Consider the following 24,253-nt stretch of genomic DNA (forward strand, 5'->3'; position numbering starts at 1 on the left):
CCAGTGGTAATATTCTCAAAAGATTTACATAGAAGTAACAAACCATTGGCAATCCCTGGTACCGTAGCTGATCCTGGAAACATAAGTGATGTTCGTCATCTCTTTCCCTATCACTCTTTTGAGATTTTCCTTATCATTGGTCAGCACTTCAGCTATTCAAGGCTACTTGACTAGTGACTCAGACCTTCAGTCCAGAGGGATCTGAGTCTTTAATTCCTAGCCCTGGATAGGTCATGATTACTCCAGTTGACCATTCACAATACACAAGAGTATCAGAGGACACCACAGTTAATACCTGGTGTCTAAATAAACTCTTCCCTTCTTTCATTGTGTAGCAATCCTGGAAGTTAGGGCCAGTTATACTCAGCAGGTCAACATCTCCTTTCTTTTCCTGCCGGTTTATGGGCATGGGGGGCCCAAAGTGGCCATGTGGTAGTCACAGATTCCTGTTCAGTTTTCTGCTTGGAACTAGGACATTAAACCAGATAGAGCCCAAGGTGAAGGGGATAAAAAGCAGGTGGGTCACTGGCAATAACTCCATCAAGGGGCCAACTCTACTTTCCAACCTGTGGTTCCTGTACCCATTTGTTCTAGCTATTGAGGACACAGAACTGTATAGCAGCTTAATGCAGGAGCAGGCAAACTTTTTCTATAAAGGGCCAGCTAATAAATATGTTTGACTTTGTGGGCCCTACCATCTCTGTTGCAGTTTTTCATAGCGACCATGTTAGTGTGAAAGTGGCCACAGACAAAGTGCAAACAAGTGAAATGGCTGTGTTTCAGTAAAACTTTATTTACACAGTTACATCTGACTCATGCCTTGGGTCAGATTTGACATGCAGAGGGTGGCCTGCCAACACTTAATGTGACCCATATACCAAATCCTAGAAACGAGTGTTCAAGCTCCATAAGGCATTATCTCCAGGTTGGTGTCTTAGCTGTGTCTTTGAGCGTGTAAGCACTGATTCCTTCAGACCACATGTTTTTGGGTTATGGCACACATGGTTAGACCAGGGAAGCTTATGGCTTTGGCCCATTGTTGCCCCTTTATATTGAATGGCTTCCTTGGTCTGCAGCAATGTGGTGTGAAATAATATGGATTGTAAGTTCTGGGCTGCTGTTGCTGAAGGAGGCGCTATAGTCAGGAAGGAAAACTAATATCTGGAGTTTGCATCAATTCCAGGAAGGACAAATCACTATTCCTACAGGGTAGAAGGTATCTGACGTAATCAACCACCCATTTAATGGCTCACTTATCTCCCTGAAGAATGATGCCATATAGAGAATTTGTGTTGGTCTCTGCTGGCATGCTGGGCATCCAACAGTATCAGTGGCTATCCTCCTAGATAGAGGAGACATGTAAGTTCATGCATAAACCCCTTCTGTGTCACCACAGATAATATGTTCATGGGCCCACAGTGTAAGAATTGGGGGCCATCCACAGGATAAGTTATCCCATTCACTTGACTATTTAGTGCCTTCTATGTGGTGAATGAGCTCTGAGCATTAATTTGAGACATAAAGATCTACCTGCTTTGTAGCCAATCCTATTAATTCATTCACATAGTATTTCCCAGACTTTCATTCCCATAATTTTCTGGCCATGTGTCTACCAAGCTCCTGACCAATTATCCAAGCCATTAACCCCTACACAGGAGGCAGTGTATATCCGGACTTAGGTCCCCCTTCCCTGTGAGTAAAGTGGATGTATGGTCACATATCTGCACATCTGCTTTTCCTCTGTGACTTTTCAGAGCCACCCAGGATGAGGCTGTAATGAGGCAGCTAAGTTCTTTCCTCATCTGTCACTTGATCATTGAGATAATTCTCTTTCTCCCTATTAGATCACTGTGAGATCAAGAAGAGACATCAGTGTAACAGATATAGGTGGCCAGGATTTCTGGGCCATCTTTAGTAAAATTTTCTCAGACCCTCTGGATCTGCTCGAGTCTGGTTCTGAACATACCCCACCCACCATGCAATATATCCTCCTTGCCTGCCTGCACTTATAAGTTTATGTGAACAGGTCAGATAGCAGATGCACTTGGGGTTTCATGGTCATATGCTAGTCTCTACTGCCAGGAGGCAATTTTCAAATGCAGAGTATTTCTCTGAGGCAGAGATGATGGCATTACTCCAGAATTTTAAGAGTGTGTCTGCGACTTTCCTAATGGGGCTTGTCAGAGACTCTGGATACCAGCATTATCTGCCGTGGAGACCTCAAAACCATGGGATCTGCAATGTCATTAAGCTCAAGAGATAGAGAAGTTTACACTGATTTCTGGACCTGCTACACAGTCTTACTCTGGCCCTCGATCAGAAATGGAAACTTTCGAATTGCTCAATCCATATTTCAGCACAACATCCCCAAGGGTAATACATACTACCCCCAAATTCAAAAAAGCCCATCAAATGCTGTGCCTTTTTTTTTTTTTTCCAGTGATAAATGTTCCAAGTGGGAACAAACGTGTCCTTTCATTGGAGGGAATGCTCTGGTATACCTCTGAGCACTGGACCCTTAAAAACTTCATGGGGTCATCATGGGGTTTATCTCTGATCTTTTGGCTCACATGTAATTTACTAGGCTACCTGCAGAACTTGCCACCTCCTATTCGTCCAGTCTGGTTAGTATGATGTCTTCAATATGGTGAGCTAGTTTGATACCTGAGAGTGGCAAGACGACCAAAGTCCTTGCAAAATATTTTTGACGGAAAACTGGAGGGTTATAACCTTGAGGTGGGACGTGGTGATCTACTATCTTTGCATGTAATTATGAATTACGTTGGATCCTCTTTACTAATGATGTAGAGAAGAAAGTTCACCCAATCAATGGCCATGTGCCAAATTGCAGAAGCCATGTTGCCCAGCTCCAGTATCCAGCCCAATCACTGTGAATGGGACTAGCATATGGTTTGGAACCACATCTGAATCTGGAAGTGATAGAAGAAGCCAGAGCCACTGTGAGACTGAATGAGCCTGACATGTGCCTTCTGTCATGCTGGCAGCATTGGAGACAGGTATAAAGCTAGGACTCACCTCTGGGGAGTTTAAGACAATGGCTCCTGTTAAGTAGTAGTGCTGGAGTTTTCCAAGGAAGAAGAGGTTAAGGCCCAGAGACAGGTGGAGTCAAATAAATCTCAGAGGCACATTAACTGGGTCCAGCTTGCAAGATGATGATGAAATGAACTTTTAGAAACTTATCTACTCCTGTGAAAACCTCCTACCAGAGCAAAACAGTTCATAGCAGCATACTGTCACCCTATTCTGGCAGGTGTCTCTCATAGCTACTGACCTGTTTCTGAACACCAGGTGTACTTATCCATAGCAACTCTGTCTACAAAATCAGCAACTCCTCTCCTGCCAGACACAACCTGTTTCTCCTTTCAGCCCTCAAATGATAATGATTTTTTCAATAATCAGCAACATTCCCCATTAGCTGTTGACTTAGGCACAAGGGTTTCAATTAAGAAATGACTGAATAATAGTATTTATTGTACAGATTAGTTGTGAATATTAAATTAGATAATACAGAGAAAGTGCTTATCAGAGTGCCTGACACATAGCAAGAACTCTGCTTCCAATATTAGTTACTGGCACTGGCATTTTAGAAGTTGCTGAAAATATTGTTGAAAAGGACAGTTTCACCATCTTAGAGATCTTTGCTAAGAATTCATATTGGCTACTACAGAACTGGATCTTTGAGCAGTTAACAAGATCTTCTGGACACTGGGTTGTAGACTATTCTCTGGACACTATTCCCCCACTACTAGTCTCCCAGCTGTTCTTCCCCCACACCCACCCCTGGCATCGATCATGTTCCAAAGCCCAGATTGCATTATCTTCCCTTCACTTTTCAAGCTATTACCCACCCTTCAGGGCCCTACCTACCCTATGGAGGCTGAAGTTCTCTTCTCTCCGGTCCTATTGAAATCTTGTCCATTGCTCCATTATACTGTACTACATTTATCTAAGTTCTGTCTCCTCTAATTTGTGAACTTCACAGGAGCAAGAATAGATCTTAATCATCCTGAAATCCTCAAGGAATAGCAGAAGGCTTGACATAAATTAGGTGCTCATTCAACATTTGTTGAATAAGATCAATGAATGACTTTATGGTGTTATACATGAGCTTACCTTTATGATATTCAGGGTAATATCTTTTCTGTTCAAAAATAAGGATCAGAAAGGACTTTATAACAATTTGGGATATCCTCACTCTATCTCAATAGAATATTGACCAAATTAAAATGACAAGCCAAGCCATTCAGGTTCAGGGTGTAACTCAACTCCAGGAAATTGAAGGGGAGAGGAACAGCTACTATTTATTGCCAAACCTATGGTAATTAAAACCGTATGGTGTTGACATAAAGACAGACATATAGACCAGTGGAACAGAGGACTTAGAAATAAATCCATGCATATATGGTCAATCGTTGACAAGTTGCCAAGAATACACAGGGGAAAGAATAGTCTCTTCAACAAATGGTATTGGGAAAACTGGATATCCACATGCAAAAGAATAAAACTGGACCCTTATCTTACACTACACAAAAATAAACTCAAAATGGATTAGACTTACATGTAAGACCCAGAAATGTAAAACTTCTAGAAAAAAAAACAGGGGGAAAATCTTCATAACTTTCGTCTTGGCAATGTATTTCATGGATTTGACACCAAGTGTAGAGGTAAAAATGCAAAATTTGATGTGTGGGATTACATAAAACTAAAAAGCTTTTGCACAGCAAAAGAGACTATCAACAGAATGAAAAGGCAACCTATGAAATGGGAGTAATATTTGCAAATCATGTGTATATATGATATAGCATATATCTGATACCTGGTTAATGTCCAAAACATGTAAGGAACTCCTACAACTCAATAGCAAAAACAAAGATGAAAACAAAAACAAACCAGACAAAAACTTAATAACCTGATTAAAAAATGGGCTAAATATTTGAATAGAAATTTCCCTAAAGAAGACCTACAAATGGCCAAGAGGTAAATGACAAGATGCTCAACATCACTAACTCAACATCATCATCAGGGACATGAAAATCAAAATCACAAACTGAGGGTTTCAGAGGGGAGGGGGGTGGGCGGATGGGGTAGCCAGGTGATGGGTATTAAGGAGGGCACGTGCTGTGATGAGCCCTGGGTGTTATACGCAACTAATGAATCATTGAACACTATATCAAAAACTAATGTACAATATGGTGGCTAACAACATAATAAAAAAAGAGAATCACAATGAGATGTAACTTCACACAAGTAGGATGGCTAATTGTCAAAAAATCAGAGGGACATCTGGGTGGCTGAGTTGGTTAAGCACCTGCCTTCAGCTCAAGTCATGATCCCAGTCCTGGGATCTAGCCCAGCATCAGGCTCCCTGCTCAGTGGGGAGCCTGCTTCTCCCTCTCCCTCTGCTGCTCCCCCTGCTTGTACTCTTTCTCTGTCAAATGAATAAATGAAAAATCTTTAAAAAACATCAGAGAGGGAGACAAACCATGAGAGACTCTTAACTCTAGGAAAGAAACTGAGGGTTGCTGGAGGGGAGGGGGTTGGGGGGATGAGGTAACTGGGTGATGGGCATTGAGGAAGGCACGTGATGTGATGAGCACTGAGTATTATATGCAACTGATGAATTACTGAACTCTACATCTGAAATCAATGGTGTTCTATATGTTGGCTAATTGAATTTAAGTAAATTAAAAAAAAATCCAGACACCACAACTATTGGCAAGGATGTGAGAAATTGGAACTGTTATAACTGTTGGTTGGAATGCAAAATGGTACAGCCACTATGAAACAAGTATGGAGGGTCTTTAAAAATTAAAATTGAACGACTACATGATTTAGCAATCCCACTTCTGGGTATTTGCCCGAAAGAATCAAAATCCAGATCTCAAAGACATTTCTGCATTTCAATGTTCATTGCAGCATTATTCATAATAACCAAGTTATGAAAATAACCCAAATGCCCACCCACAAATGAATGGATAAGATAATGTGGCATTTACATACAATGGAATATTTTATTCAGCTTTAAAAAATAAGGATATCTTGCCTTTTGCAACAACATAGACAAATCTGGAAGACATTATGCTGAGTGAAATAAGCACTCATTTTTATGAGGTATCTAAAATAGACAAACTCATAGAAGCAAAGAATAGAATGGTGGTTGCCAGGCACTGAGCGAGAAGGAAATAGGAAGTTGCTAATCAATATGTATAAAATTTCAGTTATGCACGATGAATAAGTTCTAGAGATCTAATGTGCCTATACATAACACTACTACATGGTGCACTTAAAAATCTACTAGGAGGGTAATTTTCTGTTGGATGTTATTACCAAAATAAAAAAAAATTAAAAATTTTAATTAAGAAGAGAAAAACTGGAAAAGAAATCTTAAATTACACATAAGTGGTCTTTTTATGTATTTGAGCCTAGCTGAAATCATTGCTAATCTATTCACTTGGAATTTGGTCTTCCCATTGAGATTGTGATATTTTAGCATATGTTAGAAGGAATGTAGGAGTTTGGAAGCAGTGAATTGCATGTATGTGGAACTGGGGGTAAAGGAGAAGTGGTATGGGTATAGAATTTACGCAGAGGGTTATTTTTGGGCATGGATGTAGAGATTCACGGAACAGTATTCAGAGGGAACTTAGAGTGGCTCTGTATGGCTGAGAGGTCATCAGAAAAGAGGGGGATGGTGAATAAAATTGGTAGACAGGGAGGGGTCACATAAGAAAAGTCTTTTTTCCATTATTAATAACAATTTGAATTTGATCCCAAGTTTAGATCTTGGGGACATATTGAAATATTTAAGCCATTCAGAATATCTTGGGTATCAGTAGGAAGGATGAAATAAAAGCAGAATTTGTGTTGGAAATCTGTGGATGCTGACCACTTGCCCCTCCTTCCCATGGGTTTCTAACAACATAAGAAGTGAACTTGGAGGTCAGAGTGCAATCTCACTTGTGATTGGGCCAGATCAGTTCCTATTACTTCTTCGTGTTCAGGGCTCCCTGATAGAACTAAATTCAGGAAGACAGCTTGAATCCACGGCAGAATGAGGCTTCCTCCTACCTCCCACAACTCACAAAGACAGGTCACTAGTGGCGAGAGCATGATCTACCAAGACACTTGTCCAGCCCTTGGAATACAGGAGATACTCTTATTCATACATCCAGAGTCTGGTAGAGCAGAGGGGATGAGACAGCCAATGTTCAGGGCTGTGCTGGATTTTCAGGGCAATGGCTCTGCCCTCGACTCCCGTGGTCCAGTGTGTGTCATGCCCCCGAGGCACATTAATCAGATGGGTCACTTCCTTTCCCGTGGGATGAGTAGGCAAAGTAGGTGAGGCTAGATGACCTGGGGGCTCATGCCAACTCTGCTTCTCCCCCCGGAGAGTGAAATGGGGATCTCCTCACTTTACAGAAACTGAGCTGCTGTAAGCACAGAGGGAGGGATGGGGGATACAGAAGAGCTCCCAGTGAGCAATGTGTCCAAACTTAGAAAAGCCAGTGGGAAGATTATGGCATCAATCGCCTTCCCAGGAGATGAGGCTGTCAGTTAGGGAACCTGTTACCGAATGGAGACGACTTTATCAGACAAAGCAGCAGGTGCACACTCACAAAAGCATCGTCCTTAGAATCTGCCTTCCCGGATCATAACCCCATCCTTGCCATCCGCTCATCATGTGACCACTCCGTTTCTTCATCTATGCAACAAGCAGGTTGGAGCTGATAATCTGTATGGTCCCTTTCTACAAACACTTCAGTTTGTTGACACATTTTCCCTGAGTCAAACTTTTTGAATGTTCTTTTGCTATCAAAAGCTGGGCAGCATAAAACTTAAATGACCAAGGACCTATTAAAAAATTAGTAATGGCAGCCCCAAGGAAATGAAAAGTTTAACAAGAGTGCAGCCGGAGCTGGCGTTGAAATGGGGGAGAAGCGTGCACACAGAACCCTTAATTGGTAACTGGAAGCCGCCGGAGTTACGCAGCTAACAAGCTAAACAATTTTGATGACATAAAATTAACACCAGGACATAGGAAAAGCCTGTTTTATTTGTTATTTTATGTGTTATGTGACAATTTAATTAAACTTTGAAGGAATCCAAGCAGTAATTCCCCAGAGAAATAAACCAAGAATGACATTCAGGCCTGTCTCCTAAGGAGTTAGGCAAGGGAGTACTGCTGCATTTTATAACGCTATAAACCCAACTTTAACTTTGAAATTAATGAGTATGATTAAATACTCTTGGCCTTGCCTACACCCCTTCTCCTTTCTCCCCCGGGGATTGACTTGAGGCTGTCTGGGGTCTCCAAATGGAATAGGGTAAAGGCAATTTGAATCACACCTCCTGGTCTGTAAAATGAATCTTCAATTTGGGTAGCACGGGAGGCTTGCCCTGGGCACTTCCATTTTCTCCTCACTAATACTGGTGGGGCAGGTATAATATCATGGTAGTCATAATAGCAAATACAGCAGCAACAAAAACACTGGCCAGGAGAGATTAGGTCGTGGTGCAGAAACAAACAGCCCCAACATCTCAGTGCTTCAAATGGTAAAAGTCTATTTCTCAGTCATACTTCTCGTCTACCTAGGGATTCTGACTCATGTTGACACCTGTCTAGGACCCAGGCAGATGGAGCAGCCATTACCTGGGTTGTTTTGGTCTCAGTGGTGTAAGGAAAGCAAGAACACTGAAGGAGGTGCTGGCTATAAAATCTTTCTTCTGGAATTGACATATGCCAATTCTACTCACATTTCATTGGCTGAAGCCAGTTCTGTGATCAACCCTAACCAGGGGTTTACAGAGGTGTCCTTCTTCCATGTGCCCAAAGGAGAGAGAAATGAAAATATTTGGTGGGCAGCACCTCCTGCGTGCTAGGCTTTATCTTAAACAACGTATGTATAAGCATGCATGTGTGTGTATGTATGTGTGTGTGTCTAGATATTTCATATATGTGTGTGCACACATACATACATATATGCATACATATTCACTTCAATAATTTGAATAACATAAAAATATCTATGTATAGGTTCAAAAGATCTTGAAGTCTGGAGTCTCAGTATGAGCCAACATATTCACCTATGTGTCTTGGGTAAGAAAATTAGTTCTTAGTTCCTCTATTTTTCACTTTTGAGATGGAAAGGATCAATTTACCTACCTCTCAGGGCTGGTGTAAATATATAACGTATATGACATTACTTCATAAGTGATCAACAAGTATTAGTTGTTTTTATCTGCAAAGAAAGTTCAGAATATAATTCTAAAAAAATTGAGTGGAGACTGATTGAAATGAAAATTTTTTTACTCTGCCTGGAACAGGTATCTATGTTTTCTTTGGAATAAATAAAGACTTTAATTTACTTTAAGCTTTGTGTATGCTTCCTTCTGCTCTAGTCTGTCATGTCTGTCATCTTGACTTCTAAGTTCTCTCTATGCTTAAGCTGTGGTTTTCTCTGTGATTCCAGAGCATTCACTCCCTATCTCATTCAGCGCGGTTTTAACAGTGCATTGTTGGATATTGCAATAACCTAAGAGATACTTAAATCATTGTGTGGATCTCCAAGTCAGTTTGAAAGCCCTGGAGAGTAGCCACCAGGCCAGATGCACGGGGATGGGAAGGAAACTGACATCAGTAGGGTACCTACGATGTGCTTAGTGAATAATACATTAAGCTTTACAAATATATTATCTAATTTGATCTTCACAATAATTCAATGAATTATATATAATCACCCCCTTGCTATACAGAGAAAACTGATACTCAGGGTTCTTGATATAATAATGAAAATAGCTATTATTTATTTACTCACAATGGACGAGCACCGACTATTTGTCAGAAATGTAATAATCACACTCACATACATATACAGATATCACTTAATACAGTGTCTACACATTAGCCACTTAACAAATGTTAAGAGGTGGGTTGGTAAAAAGCATGGGGACAGTTGAACAGCAAGCTAAGGGGCTGGTACTTATTTCAGTCAGGAGCAGAGTGGTCAGGATAGGGAGGGAAGGGGAGACACTGAGGAGAGAGAGATCATTTAAAAGATTGTTGAAATAGTTCACGGAAGTGGTAGTAAGTCCCCGGACCTGGGATGTAACAACGGAAATGGCGCTGGGCAGAATGGTGAGGCTCCACAAAAGACTCCCTAAAGTCAGTATGGAAAGAACTAAGGGCACTAATTGAAGCAAGGGCCAAGGATAACAGAGGCATCCAAGTCAGTCGGCTGTAGAGTTTGGGTACCCAGCAGGAGAATGGTGCCATTTCTAGCAATTGGGAGGCCCAGGGGAAAAAAAAAAACAAACTAGTTTGGGGAGACATAAAGAATTGATTTCTAGGTGTATTGCGTTTGAAGCTTAGACAAATAATCGCATAGAGCTAGCCAGCTGAGTGGGATTCTGGAGACAGAGTTGGCTGAAACTGGGCATTTGTGTCTAAAGTGCAGAGGGCTGGATGTGCAATTATAGGAGTAAGGAAGAGTTCCCGGTGGGGTGTAGAAACAGAAGAGGAGAGATGGGGGAGCAGGGCCTAGAAGAAGCAGCAGGCAGGAGGTGGGGACAAGTCTACAAGTTGGGAGGAACGTGGGAGTCGGGCTGCCCAACCCAGACTCAGTTGCTCAGGCTCTGACAAGGCTGAAGCCTTTGGAGTATGAGGTTGGAAGCCAGAGGAAAACCAACGAGTAAGAACAAGGGTGTGACCCTGGGTGTAGGGGCACCAAGGCCAAGGAAGGCACTCTGTGTGACGGGGGGCTGCACTCTTCCATATGTGTGGAAGGGGGTGAAAGACAGGACAAGAGTAACTCAGCTGGGGACAAGGATAGCCTGAGCCCCTCTTACAGCCGAGGGGAAGAGTCTCAGCAGGGGAGAAGGAGAGTGAAGACAGAGGTGGAGGAAGAAACTGACCGAGAGCACAGCCAGCATCCAGACGGGACCTGAGCACACGGAAAATGGCCCCGTAGGCTTTGGTACCAGCGGGTGGAAGAGAGTGGGTGCCCAGCAGGATCCCTGAGCCAGGGGGACAGAGGCTGAAGCTGCTCTGTGTTCGTCTTCATCTCCTCAGTGAATGAAGGTCTGATGTTTTGGCCAATAGTAACAGCTTTGGATTAAAATGAGGTTGACTTGACAGTGGCGCTGGGAAGTTTCGTGCAGTTTTCCGTTTCGCCGAGGTTGGAAGCGCGTGCTGGGTTGCATGCCTACAGCCGGCTTGGAGCGCTGGATCTCGTGTGAGGCCAGCACATGGCAACACTCAATACCTGTCTGTTTTTAACATCATTTGAATTTGACTGATCTTGTCTCTAATCTTCCTTTCTTCCTGAACTCCCAAGTAGATGCTAAGATGAGAAAGGAAAATGATTTCTGGAACACCTACTCTGTGTTACCATCTTTTATTTACATTATCCTAGACTCCAGGTTTCCCAAGTTCTCCTCTAAGTCATGCAGTTAGTAAGTAGCCCGTCTCTGGTTCAGACCATCATTCACGTGGCTCCGAGAACCATGTGTCCCGCCGGCGTGAGAATGCTACACTGTTAATTTTAGTGATGAGTGCACTGTGTCACTTACAGTCAATACTTACGCATGCTCTTTGGTGGACTTGGAACTCTTTTTCCTCTTTTTAGGTTTGTTCTCTCTCCCTGGACCTCCACCCAACACTAATTTCCTGCATTTCCAGGAAGAGCTGACCGTGAATTTATTACTGGTGTTAAGAATCATACTGTGTCAGCATGCGGATCTCTCTCTCAGCTTATCAAAAGAAAACAGCTTTTATTTTTAATGCTGAGAAAAGATTGGGATGGTAGCAAGAGAAGTAAGGAGAAGTGTGGAGTGAGGAAGAGATAAGAGTAATAGGGAGTTGTGAGCAAGGCCAGGCAAGGAGGGACTAGTGTGGCGGGGGGAAGCAAGAGGAAGAAATGGAGGGGAGGATGGGGCAGGCGGACCACTGAGGAAAGGAGTCTGGACAGAGGTCAAGGACAAGTGCGAGCACCAGCCAAGGGCTACCATTCACCACTGGGAACCTCATCCCCACCACTGTGAATTTTTGTTACTTAGGCACCCCAGCAGACCAAGTCTGTGCAGATAGGAGCCAGTCTGTTGGACGCTTAATGATTTATAACAAGTACATGAGAATGCCATTAAAAACTAATTCATCACCGACAGGCTAAATGATTTGCAAACATCTGCTCTGCAACAGGACTCTCTTGGGAAGAGAATTTCTAAGGGTTGAGTTCTTCTTATGCAGATATTGCAGATGGGAGTTAAGATAGAGACACCAGCACTCGGGTCACCAGCTTTCCGTCCAGAGTGATTAATTAGGGTGATGCTTAAATGTTGCCCTTTGTCTTGCCTGGTTCATGTGCTGGAACTTTCTCTAAAGCGAGATACTGTCCAGAGTGATATGCGCATTCAGACGTGGCTGTTTTCCACCCTGGCTGTTCGGTTCCCTGAGATGGCTGAGTTTCTTAGAAACGGTATCTCTACCTTTGACTCCGCTGACCTGATCGTCTATCAGAAAGCAAATCCCAATGTGAATGAGCTCTCAGGCCAAATAGGTTACTTCTTCTTGTGGAGGACTTGACAGTGGGTCACATCTCCTGGGACTGGCCTTGGTTCTCCTCCCACTCCTCAGGTAATTTTCATTCCAGGCGATCCTTAAATGGACCATTTCAGGTGGTAACATATAGCTGTTGCTGTCTTGCCCTGCATGTCCCGGGCTTACCCCTGAGTTCACCTACTTTCCCACGTGCGTACAGCTTCCCATCTGTTACAGGTCAAATTGTATTCCCCAAGAAGATGTGCTGATATCCTAACCCCTGGGACCCCAGAAGGTGACCTTATTTGGAAATGGGATTATTATAGATGTAATCTGCAGACAAAGTCCTAGACTCCATGTTGCTTATATTCTACCAGGAGACAAAACATAAACAAAACAAGAAAATTCATCTAGGACATAACGTCAAGTAGTGATAACTACAGCGATAAATAAAGGAGGATAATGGCTAATGGGTATGTGACCTGGATAGGTGGGATAGAGGAGGTGTCTTTGAGGATGTCTCATCCGATTAGGGACATAAATGGTATGATCATCACCACCATTGTCATCATTCTCAGTACAGCTGGGATTGAACACAGGCTCTGGAAGCCTAGGGTAATAATACATTTTCAGCAACATTATGCCGCCTCCCAGGGACTGAGTAGCAGAAGAGAATTTACAGGCAACAAACAAACAAACAAATAATAGAATCTACTGTACAATAAAATCTCTGCCCATACCCCAAAGTCCGGAAAAAGCTACACAAGTAGGTCAGTAAAAATAAATCCTCTTTCCAGAGTATATAAAATATTAATGTTCGGGAAAGTGACCGTTTCTGATTCCTGCAGCCACTCGGCATGATTGCAGCTTGAAAATGCTAGCATGGAGATTTTCTCCTTCCTTGTTGAATATGGGTGGTGCGGCGGGGGGTTCTCCAAGGGAAGGAACATCTCACTGGGCCTCACTGAGATCAAGCCGCTGGAAGGCACGGTGCTTAGCAGCAGCCCAGGCTCCAGAGCCAGAGAGAAATTGTAATCCTAGTGCTACCACTTACCAGTGGTGTCATCAGGCGAGAAGATGGATTGCTGACATGTGAGCTCCATGGAGGCAGGACTCCCTTACCTAAGTAACAGGGCACAGCCACAGTGCAGGAGCTCAGTGGACCCAGGAGTGACGGCCTGCATGCATTCACCTTACATCTCTCAGATTCCATTTGCACATGTGTGAGATGGAAATAAAAATACACACATCAGGTTTTTGTAAATTAAATGATTATATAGCACGTAGCACAATGCCTGGTACATAGTAAGCAACCAATACTTCAGCTTTATCATTCAATGTTTAATAGCTAATCATTCAATGTTTTTAGAATGAATACAATTATGAATACATGAAGACTATCCATGCTAATGAGAGACACGATATACATAGGAGGGCAAATGCTAGAAGCATCTTTGGAAATCAGGATAAAATAAAATGCAGACCATTAAAATGCAGAAGCCTCAGTCCAAGGTATCAGAGAAAGATCACTAGAATCTTTAGGTAAAAAAAAGAGTCTAGACTCAGCTGCCATTTAAGGGTCATACATACCAGGAACTAGGCTACATGTATATACATATAATTTCATTGAAAATCTCATTTCTAGGCAGGTAGATATGGTTATGGTCCAACTTAGCAGTTCTGGTAGGGAACAGACTTAGGGATTGAGCCAGTTTTTAAACTTGGAAAATATGAGGGTGGTATTAACTTCTAGAGTAGATCAGCCTTCATGCCAATCTTTCTGTATGATATCATATCATTGGTTCATCCAGGACCCTAGGGGTCTGTACACCATTCTGACTTCTATTAACAATCTATCCCTTGGGTTTTCTAAACTGCCAAATGGAAAGAAAAAAAAACAAAAACAAAAACCAATAAAGTGCCCTGTCTATCTCCCAGAATTGTTCAGAGAACCAAACAAAAAAACAGTAAGCATTATGAAAGGATAGATGCCCAAATGCAATATTATTATTACTAAATTAAGATAATGATGTATATACCTCATAATTTTTAAAGAAATCTTGCAAGGTAATTTTTGCAATGGCTTTTTTTTTTTCCTTCCAAGCATATCTGGTACACAGATTTGAGACTTTCCAGAATGTGACATTCAGTTACAAGAAGGGCAATTGTCTGTCAATAATCAATAAATCCTTGCATAGGCTTTGCAATTTCTAAAGTGCTTTTATATTCATTTTCTTATTTGTAATTCATAACAACATACAAAAGAGTCACTGTGATTATTTCTGTAAGCAGGTGAGAAAATCAAGAACGAGAAAGGTAAATGACTTGCCCAAGGTCCCACCCTCCTAAGTGGCAGGAGGGGCTCACACACAGCTCTTTCAACTCCCGACACAACTGACATCTCTCCTGTGCTTCCCATTGCTTTTCTTAGGCTCAAGAGGCATAATTAGGCTAATTATTGATAATGTCTTTTTGCATGATTTCATTTGCTACATTTCCCTAAAGCATAGATTCCAAACGTAGATATGAGGGACAAGAGCCTCTTTTCATTTGTTCTGCTATATTCACAATTTTGGGAAATATTTAGAGAAAATAAAGCCATGAACCCTTTAAAAAGGGTACATCGATCTGAACACATTGTGAAATTATATGACTTTGCACCGACGTGACCACGTTAATTGGACCTACGAAGGCTTGGAGGACTTAATTAACTGGGTTAGTAACTTAGTTGCTAAGATAATTCTTCACTTATTGGAATTAGGAAAAGCTGGTTTGAACGTAACTATAAAAACTGTGTGCTGGATATTGTCCTTTAGCTCCTCCCAGCTTCCCTATCCTGCTTTGCGCCCTGGGAGGCTGACCCCAAAGGACTTGTTTCAACCTCACTTCTTTGCCCTCCTGTTTACACTTGGATTCTGCCACTGGGAAGCACCAGGCCTGGAGAAAAGTTTGGGGTATTTATTCCTCTGAGCTGCAGTTGGTGGTGGAGTGTTCCTGCCCGATGCAACACCTCCTACCAGGAATGCTTCCCTGAGGGAGTAGGACAGGTTTCGCGTGTTCTCTGGGTCCCCTAACTACTCCCTGCTCTGCCCCTTCATACCTTAGATGGCAACCACTCCTGTCTCTCCGTCTCTGTTGTCATTAACCCAGAGTGTGTCTTCATCCCTTGCTGGTTGCTCTTAGCTCTGCCCATGCCCATGCCGTAGTGATAGTCCTGGCATTAAACACCTCTATTCTCCCGTTGAGTGTGACACCTGTTTCCTGCTGGTAATAAGTAGCGATGGGAGATGACAGATGCACAATCATCTTGTCTCAATCCTTCATGCTCTGGCCCAGAAGAGGAAAATGACCTTCCCCAACAGAACAGTGAAGGTGAATAGGCAATGGGAATGGTTAGCACGTGACAAGTAGCAGAGCTTGATCCATTCCCTGGAATGCTTTCGTGACGGACTGAGGTGTCCACATGAGGCAAAGCCTCCCATGAACCGGGCTCAGTGAAAAAGACAGCAGGAAGAATGTCCACAAGGACTCTCGTGCCCAAGCCTCTCGTATCTGTCAGCGACTATCAATAGTCCTGAGGCCCAGAGCTCCTCAATCTAAAAGCACAGGAGGTGGGAGGAAGTTACAAACAATCCTTGAAAGTAGAAAGGCAGCCAAGGATTTGGTGGAGTAGGGACTGAAAATAGTAAGGGACAAAATTCATGGCTACTCCTATTTTTTAATATTATTTTAATAAATATCCTTAACTATATATGATGCCATGTGTAACAGAATAGTTCCTACTGAGATTTTAAGCAAGAATTGTATGTAAAGAGAGAAAAGATGACCACTGGTTCTCTTCTGTGGTGCCTTTGTAATGAGTCAACTGGGTCCAAGTGCTCTACATTGTTCAGAATCTTCTTTCCAGCATATTTCAGGAAAGGGTAGGCCTCCAGAGAGATTCTGGTGCAAAACGGTGAAGCAAGGTGACCAACAATCTCTGTTTGCCCAGGACTGGGGGGAGGGGTTTCTAGACATGAGACTTTCTTTGCTAAAACCAGGACAGGTAAACAGGGACAACTGGTCACCCTATAGGAGGGTGGACATGAAGCAGCAGCTGGCCCCTCTTTGTACTTACCTGCTGGCTCACCTTGATGGTTCAGGGTAGAGGTGGGGGCCTGCAAATGCTTCCCACCCCTCCGCAGCTTCTCTTGGGCCCTGTGTGCTCTTAGCTCTGTGAAGAAGGGAGTCACTTCTCCTCTGGACACTCACAGCACCAAGATGGGCCAGCTTACTCAAATCCAGCATGTACTTGTGCTTGCCTACTTTGTATCCACCTCCTCTTCTTGATAATCTGCTCTGCAGAACACAAGCTCCAAAATCAGATGCCAAAACAATAGCATTAACAGCATCCACAGTTGTATAAAGTCAAATTTCTACAATAAATCCCTTTACATATATGTACCCTTGAATCTAAGTCTAGGTTCTGCTTTTCAGATCTAATGGACAGATACAGTTTAATTTCTGAATTTCCAGGCATTAAACACTGCTTAGCAAAGATGCTTATATTTGGGCCAGACATCCAGACCACAAGCATGATTTCTTACCTGTTGGCAACTGCCAGGATCACCTGATTGGCCAGTGGGCAGTTATCTGTGAGATGCTCACCTAACATTATAGCCCTGAATCTAGGAGAGCAGGGAGTCCAGAATCCAGAGCCATAGGTACTCCACTGCTTAGAAAGCAGTGCTCCCTAATATTGACAGGTCTAATTCTTTAAGAATGGAAAGGCCCCTAAGATCTTGCCCTTATAGGTTTGTGGCACCTTACTTCCCCTGCCTTGTTTTTACTTTCTCCTCCAGCATCAAAGAATGATTTCCTATTGCTTCTGTGTTCGCAAGTAATTTTCTGAGTGATCTCAGGCAAAAACAAAACAAAAACAACCCTAACACTCTACCCTTAGTTGTCATTATCTGTTGTAATCAAAATTATAATAATCACATTTTCTTAGGCTGTTCTCTCTGCATTGCTCTTCTCTACCTTGTGTATCTGCTAACCTCCCTAAGGCCTGTGAATTAGCCTCCTCTGCTAAGTCTCCTTGGCTCCCGCAGGCTCACGGGGGCTGCTTCCTCTGGGTTCCGTCAGAGGTACTCCTCTTCTCCTTCTATCATGGCTACTTCTAAATGATCATAATAATGATAGTGGTAATGGTGGGCGCCTGGGTGGCTCAGTTGGTTAAGCGACTGCCTTCGGCTCGGGTCATGGTCCTGGAGTCCCGGGATCGAGTCCCACATCGGGCTCCCTGCTCGACGGCGAGTCTGCTTCTCCCTCTGACCCTCCTCCCTCTCATGCTCTCTGTCTCTCATTCTCTCTCTCTCAAATAAATAAATAAATAAATCTTTAAAAAAAAAAAATAATGATAGTGGTAATGGTAATAATAATACTCAGGATGAGTAATTCCCATTTCTTACCAGGAACTAGGGTAAACGCCTTACCTATAGTATGTCCTCCCATCTGCACAAAAGCCCTAAGGAATGTAATGTGATCAGCCCGTTTTAGAGCTAGGGAACCCTTAGGTTCAGAGAGGTTCAGTGACTTGCTTCAGGTCTTACAGGCTAGGAAGTCGATCCTGAGATCTGAATGCAGTTTGACCCCGGAGCCCCAACAACCTTTACTCTGGTCTGGGCCATGCTGAGCACACTGTCTGGAGTCGCCTATTTGCATGTCTGTGCCTCGTCTAGTTGGTAAGGTTTTAGAACACAGGAGGGACCCACGACTGCATTTATATGTCTCCAGGCTTTAACAATGTGTCTGGTACAATGATACTTTGCAGAGGAAGGCAGATTGGCTAGATGGATGACTGGAAGTGGCCCAGAGATCATCCTGTCCTACCTGATGTGCCCAAGTGACGCCGCTTGGCAGAGGTGGCCTGAGAAGCTGCATCTCTGGGCTTCCAGTCCCAAGCCTCTGTTGCGGGAAGGTCATCATGAGGCCTTGACTGCCAGCTGAACCTTGATCTGGCCCCAGGGCAATAGGAGGCTCCTCCCGTCTCCCTTGCTCTTGGAACATGTGCTCTGCCTCCCCGCCGCCCCCCAGCACCCTCCCTCACAGTGGGAGCCCTTTCCAAGGGCAACATGGTGTTTGTCCCACCTGGATGGTAGAGGTGGCCAAACCCTATTAAGGCCTCTCTATAAACTCTGAAGATCCCGGGGGGCGGGGCTCTCATCCTGAGGCCAAGACAAGCCTCCTGTGTTAGTCCCCCCGCTTGTCCAATCCACTGCCTGCCCACCTGGAGTGCATGCCCCTTCCTTCCACCCGTCCCCGACCTCCATGCCTGGCCGGTGTGTGAACCCACAGTCTCTGCCCCCACAGCACAACCTGACATCCTTCAGCAAAGGAGGGAACACGGGAGGTTGGGACACAAAACAGTGTCTGAAAATTGCAAATACCAAAGGAAAGGGGTGAGTGTTCTCATAGTTTTCTCCTTCTATTCAATATTTTATGGCCCCAAACAACTTTCTATTTTTACGCATAATGCAAAAATATATGCTGACTTGATAATTAACCTCCTGCTTATAGCCATAGGCTGCGTAGGAATATCAGAAGAGAAAACATGCTGGAATTTTCCATGTTCCCTCATTGTTATGCCTTACTCTTATTGAAACATGGGAATCAAACTATATGCTTTTTCTCTCAAACAACAAAACATTTGCCCAATTAATCTCTGCCCTGAATTTTGTCTTTTTCTGAGCCTCGATCCATGTCATTATGCATCATCCAAATCCTGAGAATGCAGGAAAGCCAGAGACTAACTGTGTTTCAGCCTCCATTGATCAACATAATGATTCTAAATGTATTGGGTATAAAATAATGCACTAATTTTGCTTACTCTTCATTTTTCTCTTCACAAACAGAGAAAAACCACGGTGCCTCAGGGGAAATGGAACTCTGCAGTCTCTGCACTTGGACTGTAATGAGTTCCAGCCCTGAGTCCCCACCGCCCCGCCTGGCCTGGTGGGGAGCGCTCAGGCCCTTTCCTCTGCGATGGGGTGGGCCAGGGACCAGGCAGAGCCAGGGGCCCCAGGCCGGCCAGGGACAAGGAAGCTGTGGTCATTGGTTTACTCTCCAAATATATAATTTTAACCCCTTAATTTGGTGTTACAGGCAACATTCTTTTAACCAGCTGTTGGATCACTGGCCATTCAGTGTGCTGGAAAAGAGCACTGTCTTAAGAGTCTTAACACCTGTCTTCTAGAATTTGATCTGTCACTAAATACTGTGACGTTGGGAAAGTCATTTACTTTTAAAACCTGTTTCTCTGTAAACAGAGGGAGCTGGACTAGCCAAGTATTCTATACGCTGTGGTCCATGGATCTACTGGGATTTGGGAACATACTCTTGGAGTAGTTGAGTATTCAGTGAGACATTTAAAATTTCATGTTTTTTGTTTAGATAATTTATGGAAAGCTAAAAGCGATGTTTCAGTTGAGTATTTGAATAACTAAGAGCCAAGTTCTTCCCCTAATTCAGCTCAGGCATTTGCACTGGTTAAATTAACCGCCTCAAGTGGAAACCTTGTGTCAAAGTTTGACTTGTATTGTCTTTACTTCTCTTAGGGGCACATAAGAAATCTCAGGATTGAGAATCCTTGAACTTGCAGCACAGCTCTCTCCAACATTTGGTGATTTTCTTTTCTTTCTTTTTTTTTTTTTAAGTTTTATTTAAGTAATTTCCACACCCCATGTGGGACTTGAACTCACGATCAAGAATTGCACGCTCCTCCAACTGAGCCAGCCAGGAGCCCCAACATTTGGTGATTTTCTGCAATAACAGAGAGTGCTTGATTCCCCTTATTCCCTCATTTATTTTTTTATTCATTCATGTGTTTATTACATGTTTTATCGCATACCTGTGACAAGCCTGACACCATTCTAGCCACCGAGGTAACCAGAAAGGAGAGTCTCTCTGTGCTGACATCTCTCAGCCTGCTTGGGGAGACACACATGTCCAAAGAGTGTTGTCGGACATGCAATTTTAAGTTGAAAATATCTTTAAACTACCTTGTAATAAATCAATCTGTAACTCTAAACTTAACCTCCGACATTGTGCCTGCTCATTCCGCTTTCAGTGGTCTGGGTGTCCTGAGCAATCGCCTTGCCCACATTCAAAAGTTGCCATGACAATGAAACGAGCCAGTCCTAGTAAAATGGCCCTGAAAACAGAAGGTTTTATGCTTCCTTGAAGGCAGGAACAACTCTGGTAACTATTTTTATTTATTAAGTTGTATCTTTCCCAAATGCTCTGTACTAAAATAGAACTGATCCAACCTGCAGAGGAGAAGAAAGGAGGGGCATTTGTTCAGTGTATGGCCAGCTAGGCGTGGGATGCACGGCCAAGTGCCTCAGCCTCGGAGTAGCGCCGGCTGGGTCTCTCCCAGCCCAGCACGTCCACCGTCCACCCCAACGTCTTCAGATGCCTCCTCACCTCGCAGCTCTGTTTACACATCGGTACGTTGGTCTTACAGGCTCTACTTCAGTGAGGATTAAGTGGCATGTAAATGAAAAGCCTCAGTGAATAACTTTCACAAATTCTAATGTTTGTCTTTCTCTCTTCCTTATTCCAGGACTCAGAGCTGAGACTTCTGGGGTTGACCTTTTGCCTTCAGTTTTGCTCACAGTCTTCTCACGCTGTTCCGTGGGCACCTGCTCGTCCAGCACCTTCCCGTGCTTGCTCCAGTCCCTGCTGGACAGGATGAAGGGCTCAGGATTGTTATGAGGTAAAAATGCATGAATGAATACACATATGGATATTTTCATGTACACGGGGACGTTATGTGTCCTTGCCCTTATGTCGGGCAATGGAGGTGGAACCCAGGGTCTCCAGGACCGTGTCTCCCTGTCTCACCCCACCCCCCATGCTGTCCATTCTGGATGCTGCCACCACCCACTGTAAGTGTGGACTTTCTCTTCTGCTCACATTGGCTTGGGAATGGGGCACGGTTCCCAAAGCTCTTCATTTCCTTCTTTCGGATATTTTTAAAACAAAGAATGGTTCTCTCTAGTCATCCATAGGTGTAAAGAGACAAGATCAATAGGGAAGAACCAGAGGCAGGCTTCCCCACCTCTCTGACAGGGGTTCTTAATTCTCACAGTGTTGTCACCATCATCCCTACACATACATTCTGGGAACGTAGTTCCTAGAACTTCCTTTGGAACTTTCCTCCCTTATTCTAGGATGGGTCTTCATGAACCTTCTTCCCCCTCTAGGTCACAGTGAACACTTTTACCATGAAACCTACTTAGAAGATATAATATTTATTTTCTAGCTGTCAGGCTATTTTTGACATAATTTCATATATTCTTTACAAAATCTTACAAGCCTGGTCAAATGAGCCTTGATGTGAAGGTTATCAATTATAGCCGCTTTATTTCTTTTAATGAACGTTTCCTTTCTTCATGAGCCAGCATTTGTTGGGTAGAAGAAAAAAATGTTTGTACAATTCTGTTGACAAACCAAGTCTGAGCCCAGTACAGAAAAACATAGCAGCTTCTTTAGCCCGAGTAATGCTCTGGCTTACGGATTCCATCCATCCTTGCTTCTGGCTTAGAGGGGATTTGGTTGTAGGAAGGGATGTGTGGCTGTTGTGACCTTGTGGTTATTTAGGAAAGGGGTCCACAAACATCCTCTGGCTTTCTCTTCCTCTAGTAGACAGAACACCCCCCACCCCGATATGTCCATGCTCTAATCCCTGAATTTTGTGATTCTGTTACTTTATGTGGCAAGAGGGACTTTGGGGATACAATAAAGGTTATGGACTTCATGATCTGGAGATTATCTTGGATTTTCAATCTAATCACATGAGCCCTTAAAAGTGGAGAAACTTCTCTAGCTGGAGTGAAAGAGTTATAGCAGGAGAAGTCAGAGTGATTCAGAGTATGACAAGGACTGGACCCCTTATTGCTGGAAGGGCCACATGGAAAGCATAAGAAAGGGGAAAGCGCAGTCCCTAGGAGCAAAGATGTGGCCTGCTGACCATCAGCAAGGAAATGGGGACTTCAGCCCTACGACCATGCAGAACTGAATTTGGCCAACTACCTGAGTGGGGTTGGAAGTAGACGGACCACTAGAGCCTCTAAGAAGGAAGACAAGTCTGCTGACACCTTAATTTTGACCTTGTGAGAGCCCAGAGGACTGCTGATCCACACTGTCTCCAGATTTCTGATTTTAAGGACTGTGAAATAATAAATGGGTTTTGTCTTAGGTACTCGATCTATGGCAATTTGTTATGGTAACACTAGAGAACAAGTACACTGCCGTCCAGGTGGATGCTATTTTCTATAGTTGGGGGGTGGGGGGTGGTGGTTACCCTGCTCTGCTTGGTCCTAGGTGCTTGTGGCTCTTTGTAGGGAGGTCTTGCCACCCACCACGGGAGCCCAGGATCATGCTTATTTTCTCCTGCTTGTGTTAGCAATCCTAAACTTCCTCAAAGATCTGGAAGCCTCTGGCTCAATAGGTAGGAAATCATTTTAAAAAAAAGTACCAAAGAGAAACAGTACCCTCATGTTTCAGAAAATATTACTCCACTACCCAGGAAATCACCAGGCATATATTAGGGGCCATGGAACAGTGGTAGCATGTAGAAAGAACGTGCGTGCACATGCATGTGTATCTGCGTTGGGGGAAGGGAGGGCAGGCTGAGATGTCAGGGGGGGCTCTCAGGTGCAATCGACTTCTAAGCTGAGACTTGAAAGAAGGGGCCTGAGGAGGAGACCTCCTGGGAGGAGGCCTGGGCGTGAGGACTGGGGGTAGTAGGGGACGGCCAGGATGCAGAGCATCGCCTCCGAGCATCTAGACGTTGTCGAAGAACATAACACCAGCCAAGTGTTTTGTGACTAAAGAGCCAAATGATCAGACGTGTTTTAGAAGCATCACTTTGGTGATAAAAAAAAGGCCCGGAGGAGACAATAGGAGGAGGGAGACCCATTATCTTCAGAGGATTGTTGTGCCTCTCTCAGAAAGGTGTTATTACAACCGGAAGGGTCTGGATGACTGTTATCAGCACCTGGCACTCAGGCCCCATTTCCCACAGGAGCCAGGGGCCCCAATTGCTTTAGCTAAAGCTCAGGTCAAAACTTGAGTAGTGGAAGATGCTTATTTTTGTTTCTCTTTCTCCCTGGTAAAGGCAGTGGAACAATAGAAGAGAAAGAAGAGAAAATAAGCCTCATATCAGCCTCCATCTCATCACCCCAAAACGATGATTTTCATTCTTGTAGGTTTATCTCTTGGCTTGTCCAAAAGCCTATATAATTTTATACCATTGCAATCCGGCTGTATACAGTTTTCCATCTTGCTTTGGGAAGTCGCTTTAGCACTTTTATGGGGTCATTTTTAATGCCTACCTAACACTGTCCCAGATAGATGCTCAGTGGTTTTAATGAGCTATTCTTTTTCTGCTGGATGTTAGTTCCTCCCAGAGTTTTTGCACTTGTAAATAATACCTCCAGTATATAGCATGTATGGGGGGGTGGGTGGAGGGAACCATTCTTCAGGTTAGATTTCTTCCAATGTTATTACTAGGTTGAAAATTAGGAATCTTTTTGGCTCCTGAAGCCTATTGCTCAATTGCCGAGAGGTGCTACTTGGAATAGTCACTCTCTCCCCATAGCTGGAGATCACTGAGGGGACAGGAAGAGGAAGCAGCTGCTACTGAGCACCCAG

At 43.6% G+C, this 24,253-nt stretch overlaps 1 long non-coding RNA gene across 4 annotated transcripts in view; it reads left to right on the forward strand.

The window, feature by feature from the left end:
• Nucleotides 1–20,774: 20,774 nt before the first annotated feature.
• LOC116639444 overlaps nucleotides 20,775–24,253 on the forward strand; it is a 208,622-nt gene continuing 205,143 nt past the window's right edge. For 2 of the 4 annotated variants that reach the window (XR_004300839.1, XR_004300842.1), the window contains exons 1-2: nucleotides 20,790–21,042; nucleotides 21,159–21,311. This is a non-coding gene — a long non-coding RNA (uncharacterized LOC116639444). Of the gene's footprint in view, nucleotides 21,043–21,158; nucleotides 21,312–24,253 lie in introns of all 4 variants that reach the window. The other 2 variants (XR_004300840.1, XR_004300841.1) reach the window with 2 other exon arrangements.

This window comes from Phoca vitulina, unplaced genomic scaffold (assembly GCF_004348235.1).
Source record: "Phoca vitulina isolate PV1807 unplaced genomic scaffold, GSC_HSeal_1.0 scaffold18, whole genome shotgun sequence".
NCBI classification, from domain to species: Eukaryota; Metazoa; Chordata; class Mammalia; order Carnivora; family Phocidae; genus Phoca; species Phoca vitulina.